The sequence below is a fragment of the Heliangelus exortis genome, chromosome 2 (assembly GCF_036169615.1).
Source record: "Heliangelus exortis chromosome 2, bHelExo1.hap1, whole genome shotgun sequence".
Classification (NCBI taxonomy): Eukaryota; Metazoa; Chordata; class Aves; order Apodiformes; family Trochilidae; genus Heliangelus; species Heliangelus exortis.
The window spans coordinates 55,327,378-55,341,576 of record NC_092423.1 but is presented as its reverse complement, the minus strand read 5'-3'; the positions used below and the strand labels follow the sequence as shown (position 1 = coordinate 55,341,576).

General features: G+C 38.6%; 1 protein-coding gene across 1 annotated transcript in view; it reads right to left on the bottom strand.

Annotated features, from left to right (window-relative positions):
* Nucleotides 1-14,199, bottom strand: part of CNTNAP2 (contactin associated protein 2) — an 830,415-nt gene that overhangs the window by 457,119 nt on the left and 359,097 nt on the right. The window lies entirely within an intron of this gene.

Sequence of the window (14,199 nt, the reverse complement as noted above, 5' to 3'; positions counted from 1 at the left end):
TTCTCATTAACTGACCAATATATTCGGCATAAGATAACATTACATTTGAAAAGCTCTGACACACCATTTTCACTTGGGCTACTGTAAATTTTCATTGAGCCAGTGTTGAGAATGCCTGAAGAAATACCTCAAAAAGCAGCTCACATTTTCTTCTTAAAATTTTCGAGCAGTGGCATCTTCCTGAGCATCTATCAAATGAGATCTTGGAAGACTGGCTGGCTGGCTAATGCTCAATCTTTTTTGTAGAAGGTTAATAGTGTACATAAACTTCAGCTGCCAAATTTCAGTCAGAATGATGGGGAGGCATTTCTACTGCTGGGGAAACCCTTTTTCAAGGACTGAAACCAGGAGAGCAGAGAAGCTCTCCAGGTGCAGGTGACCTGCAGCTCCCCAGCCAGATGACTGTCCCACAGCCTATTCCATGCTTTTATATCACAGTGTATATAACATGGACACACAACATTTATGCTTTTATCAGAGTCAGTTTTCTCCATCAGCTAAATTCCCTGTATTCAAAGTTATGTCTCTCTCCTCTGATGGGGAAAATGAGGAAGTCTTTGTCCTCTGAATTATGACTGCACCAATAGGCATATATAGTATCTACAGTATCAGACACTGTAATTAAATTCAGAAATGATATTGTAAATGTAAGACAATTTCATTCCCGTTTACAGTGATTTTCAGGAATAAAGCTCCATCATTATCAGCGTAGCAGCACATTACATTTATTACAGTTAGCACACCTCAAATTGAGAAAGCAAGATAAAGTGCCCTTTCCAATAAAATTTGCAAAGACGGTTTGTAAGTGACATTTAAAATTGCTGATAAAACAACCAGTCACCTATGTCTACTTTTTTAGATTATATTGCATTTTATCAAAATATTGTCATAAAACCACAGCATTAAAGTTAATAGTGTCAATTTCTTTAGCTTTTCACCACTACCCTTTAACAAAAGATCTCTCTTGCTAAAAAATCAGTTTCATAAAGCTGAACATACTTTTTAGATAAGGACATTCTATTTACAACCAAGCCTTGAAAATCTGTGTGGGAAAGAAAAAAATAAAGCTCTTAATGACATATCATGTGCTGTGTAACTGATAAGATTTCAGAACATGTGCTATATGTACCTGTAAAGAGCACTTTACAGAGACAAAAATCTATATATACCAGCAAATAACCTGTAGACATTCAGGCCTTTTTTTTTTTCAATTGGAAAAATTGCAGTTGTCTTCTTTGTAACACTGTTTGAAGCATAAAAACAATCTATGACTAGATTGCCTGAGAGCCACATATCATTGATGGTAGAAGTAGGAAGATTTTATGAGGTTTCCTGACACTTAGGGTATACTGTTAAAGCTTCCCATAACGAGGTAGTGGCCTCTTTAAGCTTACTAAAATTCAAAGGATGGCAAATTACAGAAAGTAGAATTAGGCTTTGTAGATAATCAAACATCCATCTTTCACTTCCTTTTCTTCCTTAGACAATATGCCAATGTATGGATAAGTTAATGCTTTTATCTCTCTACACTACATCCTATCAGGAGGAGAATACTACAGGCGAAAGCTGTATTACTGGAATACCTTTCTGCAACTGAACCTTGGGTTGAAATTAACTAGGAAAGCACTAACTTGACCCCTTTACTTATGGAGTTTTTTAAAATTTGTCTTCCTTTTTATGAAAATGAAAATGAGGAGAAAAATGTTAGAGTGGTAGAAGGCAGCAGACAAATACACCACTACAATATTTTCACTATTTTTACTGCTTTATTTTTGTAGCTGTCTCTGTATTCTGTGATGAAGAAAGAATGATGATAGGAAATAAACAAAAATATTTCCAGTATCTACCAAGGAATAAACTTGTGTGCTGTGGTTTTACACATTTCTCTAATTACATTTTCGCTACACCAGAGAAGATTCTTTTAGAAAACCTAGTATGGTTTCAAATGGTAACACTTTTTACTATGTAACTTTGTTTTTGAAAACTTTCAGTGTACAAAGTTGCCTGATGGCAGGGAATCTTATCATCCTTGCTTTACAAGGGGGAAAATATGCACTGGAAATGCAAATGCTTGTATTTTCAGATTTTACTGGAGGAGGCTAGTGGAGATGGAAATACAAGCTAAGGAAACACTAGTGTGTACTAACTAGCTGTAACTATGAAAGAGAGTATTCAGTTTGCTTCTCTATCTGTTCTTAAAGTAAAGTTACAGTGCTTTGTATTCACTAGCATTTAGAAGGGGATAGAGTATCATACAATCACTTTTAAACAGGGAAAATGAAGTTGAAACCTGTCAAAGTGCAGGGTACAAAGGGCAGAAAAAAGAATAATTTCTGTACCCTTTCTTTCCTTTCTAAGAGCTCAAAGGAAATTTCTCTATGGGTATATTCTTTGTTAGACGTTCAGATGTGAAACTGAAGGGATTTAAATACCTATTGTTAAAATAAAATAGCTTAGTAGGCATAGGATATATATAAAAAAGCAAGATAACTTCCCCAAAAGTAGAATTCAAAATCTTGATTATACCCTGGAAACAAAGGAAATACCCTCCACTACTCTTCAAATGCAAACATCTCAAACAATAATGGCAAAAATAACAAATTAGAAAAAATTTTAAGAATACAAAATCTGATTGCTAACAATTTATATTTTTTAAATTGTAAAATATTCTTATCCTCTAAGTGGCTGAATACTGAAGGACAGAAAAATAATCATGATTTAGCAACAATTTAGTTAAATGCCTGGAGACTAAGTTGCAAGGACTTTGAAATCTTTTTGAAACTGTAAAATGTAATAGAACAGGGCTTTGGTGGAAGGTGAAATCATCAAATGATTGCAAAGAATCATTTAATAAAAGTGAAAAAAACCAACTGTGAAACAAAATTTTAAATGAATACGTACACTTTGCCACGTTCAAACTTGTAAATCTCTTATTCACCTATGTATGTGCTTAGGCAAATCAGTCACTACAAGCAAGCAAAATCCGAACACATGCAAAGAGCCTATTGGCGTATTTGGAGCTCTTGTCTTAGTCTCTGCATAATATATATAGCAAGGAAGCAATTTCTTTAAAAAATACCATTTCAAGAATAGAGTAAAAGATGATAATAGGAAAGAATGGGACAAGAGATTGAGGAGACTGCTCTACTTATGTGACATATCTCAGTACTCGGTACATTAACACTCCCCAAGAATGTGGGAAACTGAAGTTCAATTGTCTTCTGAGGAGATCTGTAGCTACTCCAAGATGGTACAACAACTCTCAGCCAAAAAGTATTCTGGAGTACACGATGCTCTATCCGGCTCACAAAGCTTAAGCTTTTGTCTTAACTGAAGGTTCAGGGGAACAACTTGTTAGTACATGATCTGATTGTTTCATGCAGTATACACAGAGAATACCAGGGGAGCCTGATGGGCTATTGATCTGCCTGACTGTCACCAATGCCTTCTCATGGCTGTCTAGTAGGTTGTGCAAGTATTATGTTCAAGACAGAAGCCCAGAATGAGAAATCAAAGGAGGTCTATCTCAGACTACTAAAGCCTGAATACTTTGGAAACTCGTGCAAGCAGCGAGTCTGAAGTAGGTCTGAGCCAAGCCACCAGCAGAGAGTGACAGTGAACCCAATTCTTCTACTTCTTTATGTAATGTGTGTACCACTCAGATATGCAAAGAAAGGGAATTTGCTCACATCCTTGTCATATCTATGCTGCTTTCTTCCTTTCTGAGGGGAGATGAGGGTGAACACACTCTGGCAATTGATTTCAGGGTTTTTTTGGTTTTGTTTCTGTTTTTGGGGTTTTTTTTTGTTTTTTTTTTTGTTTGTTTTTGTTTTTTTTTTTTGTTTGTTCGTTTTTGGTTTTTTTTTTTGTTTTTTTGCTTTGTTTTATTTTAAGTTTTATTTTAATTGCCAGTTAATCAAGAGAGTTCCAAAACCATGCAGAATTAGATTTGTGATAATACACAGTACATGCTCACTAGTAACATGGAAAACAGTCACGTCTGCAGTATCAAATCCTAGGTTTTAGGCTATAAAGTGGAGAGAAACAGGGAAAACTACACTATGAGTCTACACTATGCATAGGATATTGAGAACTGTTACCTTTTATCATAGAATCATAGAATCATAGAATCCTAGGGGTTGGAAGGGACCTCGAAAGATCATCTAGTCCAACCCCCCCTGCCAGAGCAGGGCCACCTAGAGTACCTCGCCTAGGAACGTGTCCAGGCGGGTTTTGAATGTCTCCAGTGAAGGAGACTCCACAACCCCCCTGGGCAGCCTGTTCCAGGGCTCCGTCACCCTTACAGTAAAAAAATTTTTTCTGATATTCAACTTGAACCTCCTATGCTCCAATTTACACCCATTACCCCTTGTCCTATCACTGGTCACCACTGAGAAAAGCCTAACTCCATCTCCCTGACACTCACCCCTTACATATTTGAAAACATTGATGAGGTCACCCCTCAGTCTCCTTTTCTCCAAACTAAAGAGACCCAGCTCCCTCAGCCTTTCCTCATAAGGGAGATGTTCCACTCCCTTAATCATCTTAGTAGCTCTGCGCTGGACTCTTTCAAGCACTTCCCTGTCCTTCTTGAACTGAGGGGCCCAGAACTGGACACAATACTCCAGGTGCGGCCTCACCAATGCAGAATAGAGGGGGAGGAGAACCTCTCTTGACCTACTAACCACACCCTTTCTAATGCACCCCAGGATGCCATTGGCCTTCTTGGCCACAAGGGCACATTGCTGGCTCATGGTCATCTTCTTGTCTACCAGGACCCCCAGGTCTCTTTCACCTACACTGCTCTCCAGCAGGTCAGCCCCCAACCTATACTGGGACATCGTGTTGTTCTTCCCCAAATGCAAAACTCTACACTTCCCCTTGTTGAATTTCATCATGTTTCTCCCTGCCCAACTCTCCAGCCTGTCTAAGTCTCTCTGAATGGCAGCACAGCCTTCTGGTGTGTCAGCCACTCCTCCCAGCTTAGTGTCATCAGCAAACTTGCTGAGGGTACATTCTATACCCTCATCCAAGTCGTTGATGAAGATATTGAACAACACCGGTCCCAGTACCGACCCCTGAGGGACTCCACTAGTCACACACCTCCAACCAGATTCTGCCCCATTGACTACAACTCTCTGACTCCTTCCTTTCAACCAGTTCCTGATCCACCTCACTACCTGATCACCAAACCCATACTTGATCAACTTATCTACAAGGATGCTGTGAGAAATGGTGTCAAATGCTTTACTGAAATCAAGATAAACCACATCTACCGCTCTTCCATCATCTATCCACCTAGTAATTTCCTCATAGAAGGCTATGAGGTTAGTCAAACATGATTTACCCTTGATAAAACCATGCTGACTGCTCTTGATGACCCCCATGTCCTTGATATGCCTGGAGATAGTGACAAGAACAAGTTGTTCCATCACCTTTCCAGGGATGGAGGTGAGGCTGACCGGTCTATAGTTACCTGGGTCCTCCTTCTTGCCCTTCTTGTAGACTGGAGTGACATTTGCTATCCTCCAGTCCTCAGGCACCTCTCCTGTTACCCATGACTTACTGAAGATGATGGAGAGTGGCCTAGCAATGACCTCCGCCAGCTCCCTCAGCACCCTTGGATGCATTCCATCTGGACCCATCGACTTATGGATGTCCAGATTACTCAGCTGATCCCTAACCCAATCCTCATCTACTATGTCAAACTCCTCATTTATCTTGACTACTTCTGGGGTTAAATGAATCTGGGGCTCATGCGGAAACCCTGCAGGAGTAAAGACAGAGGCAAAGAAGGCGTTCAGCACCTCTGCCTTCTTTATATCCTCTGTCACCAGGGCTCCCAGCTCATTCTTTAGTGGGCCAATATTGCCTCTAGTTTTGCTAGCTATGTATTTGAAAAAGCCCTTTCTATTATCCTTAACCTGACTTGCAAGGTTAAGTTCCAAGGAGGCCTTAGCTTTCCTAATTGCCTTCCTACATCCTCTGACAACAGTCCTATATTCCTCCCAAGTGACCAGCCCCCCCTTCCATGATCTGTAGATTTTCCTTTTCCACTTAAGTTTTCCCAGCAGTTCCTTTTTTAACCATGCTGGTCTCCTAGCTCCCTTACTAGATTTCCTAACCATAGGGACGCTCTGATCCTGTGCTTGCAAATAGTGGTCCTTGAATATTGACCAGCTATCTTGAGCCCCTTTATCTTCTAACACCCTGTCCCATGGGATTTCTCTTAACAGTTGATTGAGGAGGCCAAAGTTTGCCCTGTGGAAGTCCAGGATTCTGGTCCTACTGGGTATTCTGTTCCTTCCACACAGGATCCTGAACTCTACCATCTCATGATCACTGCAGCCAAGGCTGCCATTGACCACCACTGCTTCAACAAGGCCCTCCTTGTTGGTTAGTACAAGATCCAGCAGCGCTCCTCTTCTAGTCGGCTTGTCCACCATTTGCATTAAGAAGTTATCATCAATGCACTGGAGGAACCTCCTAGACTGTGAAAAGCTGGCTGTGTGAGTCAACCAGCAGATATCGGGGTAGTTAAAATCTCCCATGAGGACTAGGGACTGAAGTTGCGAGGCTGCTTTCAGCTGCCTGTAGAAGGCCTCATCAACCTTTTATTATGGTACAAGATACAATTGCCCTAGGCTGTTTTCTCAGGCAGCCTAATAGCACTTTTTTTTTTTTTTTTTCCAAAAACACCCCACAATTTTGACATTAAAAGAATACTCTGTCCAAAACGATCTCGTCTGTTCCTTCATATACACCAGTGCTTCATGAAAATAATTGGACTCCACCATACCACAGAAAAATGATTGTATAGTACTTTGGATTATTCAGTGTCCAGAAATCAAAAATCTTTCTTTCAGTAAATGATACAGGAATAAAGGAAAGTACTAAACACAAATTCTCATTTTCTCCATAAATGTTTTTATATTTCACTTGGGCTGTTTCATATTAATTATTAGAATCCTGTTTTCAAAAAAAAAAAAAAAAAAAAAAAAAAAAGTACATGTCACTGTAGGACTGAGCACTGGCATTCCAATATTCTTGGAGAGAAACAGCTGTATGTTTTGACTGTTACTCTGCAGGAAGCAGCATAAACTCTTCTCTTCCATTAAATGTTAAATTAAATTACACCCCCGAAGCGCACACTGCCAGATTTTTCCTGCAGCATATAGGTAAGAAAACCTCAAAGTCCAAAAGAGAACAATCCCGTCCTTCACATTTGGAAGCACACAGAAAGTGAAAAAGCGTAACAGTTTTTTCAGTACATCTCTGTGTCTTATGAGGTATGATATATGAATTGAAATGCTTTGCAAATCTATTTTCATTTATGAAATGATATTCGTATTGTTAATCATAAAAAATGAATATATACTATACTAGGTATTCAGATAATTAGAACAAAGAAATAGAATGGTAAGATAAAAGATAATGAAAATATATTATCTGAAGTTTGTTTTGTAAAACATACTGTTCTACAAGTGCAAATTCAAACTGGGAATAAAAATGAAAATCACAATTTATGTAAGTAATTGAATATTCTATGCTATACATGCAGAAAATCTATTTTTGAGAGGTATTGTAATGTTATAATGGATTGGTTGCTTAAAATCAATGCCTGACTAGAAAGTACGAATGTAGACAACACAAAATCACTTGTACTATGAGGATGGTGGTAGTCTGACACATTGTAATGCAAACAGTTTATGTATAGCTTGAGAATTATGATCAATTTTTATAAAAAAATGTTGTCTTACCAATTGCATGAAAATGTCAGCATGGCAGACTGACTATCAAAATATATAATTCACTGATAACCTTAACAGTTGTAAAGTAATGATAACTCTTCATGTAAATGGAACAACTTCTTACCAGTAATGTCTGAAGATACTCATAGGCAAAAATTTATTCATCAATTAACCAGCTGCTTATTCACTTCTAAACTTAAGAATTTGCTCATCTTGTTTTTCAAATTTCAAATTTCTTCACCAAAGACCAAATAACATTACTTAATGATACACAAATTATATACCACTACAGTACACAGTATCTCTTTAGATAGATGGTCATTAAATACAGTCTTTTGTGCATCCTGTACAGAAGCCATTCTCATAAGCTGATTTTTGGGTGACTGATGATGTGGAAGCAGATGCACTGTTGTACAAGGCAATCATGAGACAAGCACTTTTCTCTCTGGACTCCTGGATGACATTTGCCAGGCATATTCATACAGGTTGCATAATGAAATAGAAAACATTGGGAAGAAAAACAACAGCTCACTGTATCTGAATTGGTTAAGCTCTCTCAAATGCCTTAAAGAAGTATATCTTACAAAAAACTACTCCACCAGGGAAGAGTGCTTCAGTAATTTAGAAGTAGTCACTTTGACCTGTCGCTTGCTAATGACATAGAACAATTTTGCCAATATTTGTTTCAATTTTGAAATAGGATCACTTTGTCTGTATTCCTTTTTTTGTTAGTTTTCAGGAATTTTATATTTTTTAAATATAAATAAATATAAAATAAATAAATAAAAGTAAATAAATAAAAATAAATAAATAAAAATAAATAAATATAAAATAAAATTTTTATTTTTTTAAATTTATATTTATATATTGTTTAATAGAACAGTCATTGGGTTTGGGTACTTAAAACACTCACCAAAGCATTGTTTTAAAACAAAAAAATAATGATCACTAGTGTTAACTTTTAGTTCGACACAGTTGAAGGATTGTGAACTTCACGATTAAATACAAACATAATTATTTACATAAGTTACACAACAAATACCTCAGTTTTAACACTGACAATAAACAATTAATGAATAACCTACTAGAACTGGGAATATAACCAAGTAGATACAAACAGCTAATTTTAATAACTCAATGGTTAAACAATTTTATTTAGAGACAAATTACATAAAAGAAAATAGAGAATGAGAACTATTTTACATGGTTCTAGCTTAAAAAGAGACACAAAATGGATTGCTCTGGCTTTTTTATATTTGCACTGCTAAGGTTCTCATTTTATCTCACTATACAGTAACATCTGTTTCTAGCAAGGCTGTTAGTCTGACATTCTGCACTTAGGTAGTTCTACGTATACTCAAAACTGCCAGACGTATTATCATGATGTTATCACTGAAGCTTTTCTAACACTAACAGACTTGAGGACAATTACCACCTTCATCCCCACCTCTCCCCAACCCCCACCCCCAAAAAAAAAAAAAACCCCTCCCCAGTGAAACAAGCCCAAAACAGTATGTATGAACTGATGAACTGTCAACCAGTTTGATTTGATCAAAAATAACCATAAAACTTCCTGAAATCATACAGTTCTTTGGTACGGTGGTTTTTGGTATTTTTTGGGGGGGGCTGGGTGATTTGACCCATAGGTGCTTTTTGTATTAGATTTCCAAAACACTCTTAGAGTTCCTTTGATTCTTCTAGCTCTACTGTAAAACACTAACAATTTTGCCAGTGGTCATTTTATCCTCATGCATTATCTCACACATGTTTTACCAGTGCAAATTATTTTCACTTGCTTATTAAAAAATTTCAGAGTATGCCATTATTTTTGTTAAATAACTTTGCATTTCATGCCAGCGGTTCCTTATACAAAAAACTCAGCTCACTAAAATCAAGTTTATAATGTGAAGAGAGGGCAAAAGCTGGCCTGTATCATGTCAATAGCTGTCATACATTGCATGTCCTCTTTTCCTGGGGGATGTCCTTGACAGGTAATAACTGCCTAGCAATGAGATTTATTTGTTTCACACAGAGCCAATCCTTTTATTTCAAAGGTCCTGGAAAGGGGAAATGAAACTCCACATTTCCACATATCTGTGCAGATACAAGACATGCATACCACACATTAGAGGATCACCTGCATGCTTTAGCAACTATTAGAAAAGGACTTCATCCCCTCAGAGGATTTAACAGGGAATGTGGGAACAGAGTTTGTTCCTCTCTTATAAACATTACTGAGAAATTGGTGAGCTCAAAGGGTTATTTCTGGAACATGTTGCACCTAGCACAGCAAGTTGGCATATCTCAGCTTGTAGCATATTTCACAGGCATATACCTGAACAAGACTATCAGTCAGGGGAGAAATTCAGATATATAGAGTGGTGACATCTGAGCTTTTAGAAGAAATGGCAACTGCAGGCATCTGGGCAGACAAAGCCTCTACTTTAGCTAGATATGAGAGGCTGGAGGCACGCATCCATAAGCTAGATACACCTACTGCCTGCAATAGGCAATGTTTTTGCAGAGGTTATAAACAGAAGCTTTGGGTTTTTTTGATTCCGTATTTGCATTTGTTTTGAGACAGAACTAATATGACAGACTTAAAATTACAAAATTATTTTTGCTTACATAGTTGTTTTTACTTTTCCCTATCTTCCCCCCCATCTACTCTTCTACTTCTCCTCTATGCCTTCTTCATTCTTTTGTAAGCTTTATTCCTGTTACATTCCTTAGCTTATTAAAAAAATAAATAAAACTGGTTACAATGTGTAGTAACTGTCCTGATGAAGCATAATCATGCAGTCTCTCTCCTACCTGTGTGTCTGATTCATAAACCTTTTCTCATCTGGGAATGCTGTTGAAATTAGCTTGATCCAGTGAAGCACTTTAGTGCATGAAGTCAATAGAGCCATTCATTGTTTAAAGGTAGCCATAAACCTGAAGTGCTCTATTACTGTGAGGCCGCAAAAAAGAAAGCATTGTGAGGACTATGAGGCATAGTAAGAGCCTTTTAAATTCGTCCTAAAGTGAAAAGCCTATTAGTGTTACATCTACAGAGTGACTGTTCTTATGAAGAACAAGGACTGAATTCAGTATCCATTGGAATTAACTTCTAGAAGCTATATATGAGAGCTGCAGATAGCTGTGTCTGTCTGTAGTCCTGTGCACATACAAAGTCAGCAAGAAAAGATGAAACTTTAGAACTTTGATGGATAATCTTAAAATGTTTAAGTATTAATGACTGGCAGGAAGCTAAATGAAAAAAAAAGTCCCAGGCTCACACATGACAACTACTACAGGATAACTGGGGTCTTTTAATACTAGCTATAAAATGCAAAAAAAAATGCTTTGTGTAGTTGTGCATTTGTATGAGGCTACTATTAAGCAAAAAAAATCCAAGTACAATTACATTACTGTAAGTGGGAGAAAATCTCAGCTTTTGTAGCTTTCTTTCATCTAGCAGCATTTTTTGTTGAACATCTAATTCACAACTGAAATCTCCTAGCTCCAAATTCACTTCCCCCCTTTTTGTTTTTTCATTTTCTTTGTTTTTTTCTTTTCTTTTCTTACTTTACTTAAAGAGCACAAAGAACAAATTTCTGTTCAAGACATAAGTAATTTCTGTTCTCCAAATATGACATGGCAAAAATATAATGAACCATTAAAGTTTTGAGCCTCCAAATATACTATTAGTGTGTAACCCCTCTGTGGCTGCAAGTATGTGTTCTTCAGCAGAAGACAATAAAAATGACTGTATGCTCCAATTTTCAAGGTATCCTCAAGGCTAAAATGATAAATGTTTTAAGGCCTAAGAGGTAAGTCACTTGGGTCCCTTGCTGTGTATTGATTAAGAAATAAATGGGACTGTTAACTTGTTAGCAAAGTATCATGAGAAGCCAACAATGTTAAAACTAATTTCTTTTCTCACCTTTTCATGGACCTGAAGATATCATGGTCTAAATCAAATGGCCTGAGGACATGATGGCCTCTTACAAACTCTAGAGCCCAAATTCAAGTCTGATACTGAGCCAGGCTGTGGCCATAAAACAGAATATGGTTCTAGTCCTGTTTCCATTTCCCCGTGTCTCTTAGGTCCCCTTCCCCTGGTTGTCAAGAGAGTAAAGGATGGCCTGCTTCCCATGAAGCCTGCACCTTCTGACTTTCCCTCAGGGATGAGAAGGTCTGGCTCCACCAGTCTCTCCCCCTTTCACGCTCTCTTATAGTCTGTCTTTCAACTTCCTCCTTCAGCTCAGCCAACATGCTGAGCAGCTCATTCACCTGTCCATATCTAACACAGATGTTGTCTCCGACATCCATTACAAGTATCAGGCTCAGGCATTCTCTGCAGCCAGGGTCCTGAACACCTATCTGTTTGCTTGGGACCTCTGTCAGGGTCCTCACATTTCTTTTCACAATGGCCTTTGGCTGGATAGTGACCATAGCTGTATCTACAAGTGAGTGACCCTACGAACTGCCAGGACATGCTAGGGTGACTCAGCACGTGCCCTCTTGAGCAGGCAGAGCTGATGTTCTTTCCCTCGAGCAGTGGCCATGTTAAACTTCCTGCGGTTGCTCTGTCATGCTTCCAGCCACATCAGCCCCTCAGCTCTCTCATAGCTGCCAATTCCCAATTCTTTTCAGGTCTAGCTGCTCCCCCTCAGTCTTCATTTGCTCCAGAAACCCTCCCTCCATCTCAATCTATCACAATTGTTTTTAAGGCACACTATTCGCTGCTGCCCTCTCCTTGCGGTCTGAATGACATGTCACATCACAATATTACATACTTAAATAATACTATAGTCTGGTAATAACTGTCTTGCAATAGATCAGTCAAGTTTCATATTAGAAGGAATATTGAGTAAGTCATGCTTTCACTTCTGTTCTCTTCTCTCAGTCTCTCCCTAAAAAGAATTTCCAACCTGTTAATAGCTGTGTTATAACAGCTGGTGAACTAGACAAGGCATAATTATTGTACACTAAATACATAAAAATTTATATGCATATATGAAATTTAAATGCATTCAGGACTCTAAAAGATTACTGCAATTGCCAAAAGGGGTCCTCCTTTCCTCAAAACCACAGCACATCCAATGTAGAATGCTTTGCAATCACACTCAAAATTCACCTGCACCTGCTCTCCAATGGGGAGAAGAGTGTTTTTAGAAGCATTCATAAACCTACACTGGAATTTAATGCACATTTAAAAAAAATTCTGGTAGCTTCTTGACAACCTGAAGCAAGATAACTTTTATACAATAACTCATGGCAGAACTGTGTTTACCTCCTAATTTTGTTCTACTGAGTTCAGAGCCCCTAAAGGGAATCTGTATCTTAGATCATACCAAAACATCACTGTTAGTACACTACAGCAGCGAATTACACTTTTGGTAGAAAATATAAGTATTGGCATGCTTCCTCTTGGGACATTCTCTAACAGTTAACTAACACCCAGAGGAAAAGTAAAAAGGATAATCACAGAATGTCATGGTTGGAAAAGGCCTCTAAGAACACCACGTTCAACTGACAGCATCCCTCCTCCTCAATAAATAAAATATATTTATCAATATCTGTATCAACATACCCCCTGAAGCATGTCCAGAAATGCCTCATCTACAAGGATTTTAAATACTTCCAGAGATGGTGACTCCACCACCTCCCCTGGGCAGCTCATTCCAGTGCTGAATTCCAGCATTTCAGACTACTGACCACTCTCCCAGTTAAGAAATTCTTCCTCATATCTTGTGAAAACCTTCCTGGGTGCAACTTCAGACCATTTCCCTGTAGTGAAATGAGGCAAGCAGGTGCCACTAATTGCCAGGTAGTGGGCATGAGCTTGTGTTAAGCTCACCCGTGCCTGATTAGGGCGGGCCCCTACTGCGCATGAGGACTGGGGGGCCAATAAAAGGTGAAACTTGAAGCACAGGCTCAGCTCATGCCTGAGCAAGCCAGTAGAGCGATTAGCTGCTTCTAGCAGCACTGCGCTAACCTGATTGGGCCACCGGAGCTTTGTCTCAGCACTGCACTAACTTGATTGCACCACTAGAGCTCATCACCAATAGGGTGAGGCTTGAGTGGTGCAGCCGGTTAACGCACGGTATTTATACAGACAACCCCGAGCAATGCTGAGGCCGTGGGTTCGAGCCTCACCCTCAGGGTGAGGCTTGAGTGGTGCAGCTGGTTAGCACGTGGTATTCATACAGACAACCACGACCAAAAACACAACCAAAGCTCTCCAAAATCAGACTTGATAGTCATCTTGGAATGGTTATTTCCACCCCATATGGCCCAGAAAGGTATCTGGCAACGAACCGAAATAACGGCATTCCTGATACGAAAGGGACGACAACGTTGCCTTGAAGTAGATGGTTGAGAGCCAGGAGGGATCAGCATCCCTATCAAAACAATACTAATCAAGCCTAAAAATAGATACATAAAATACAAAGTTTGT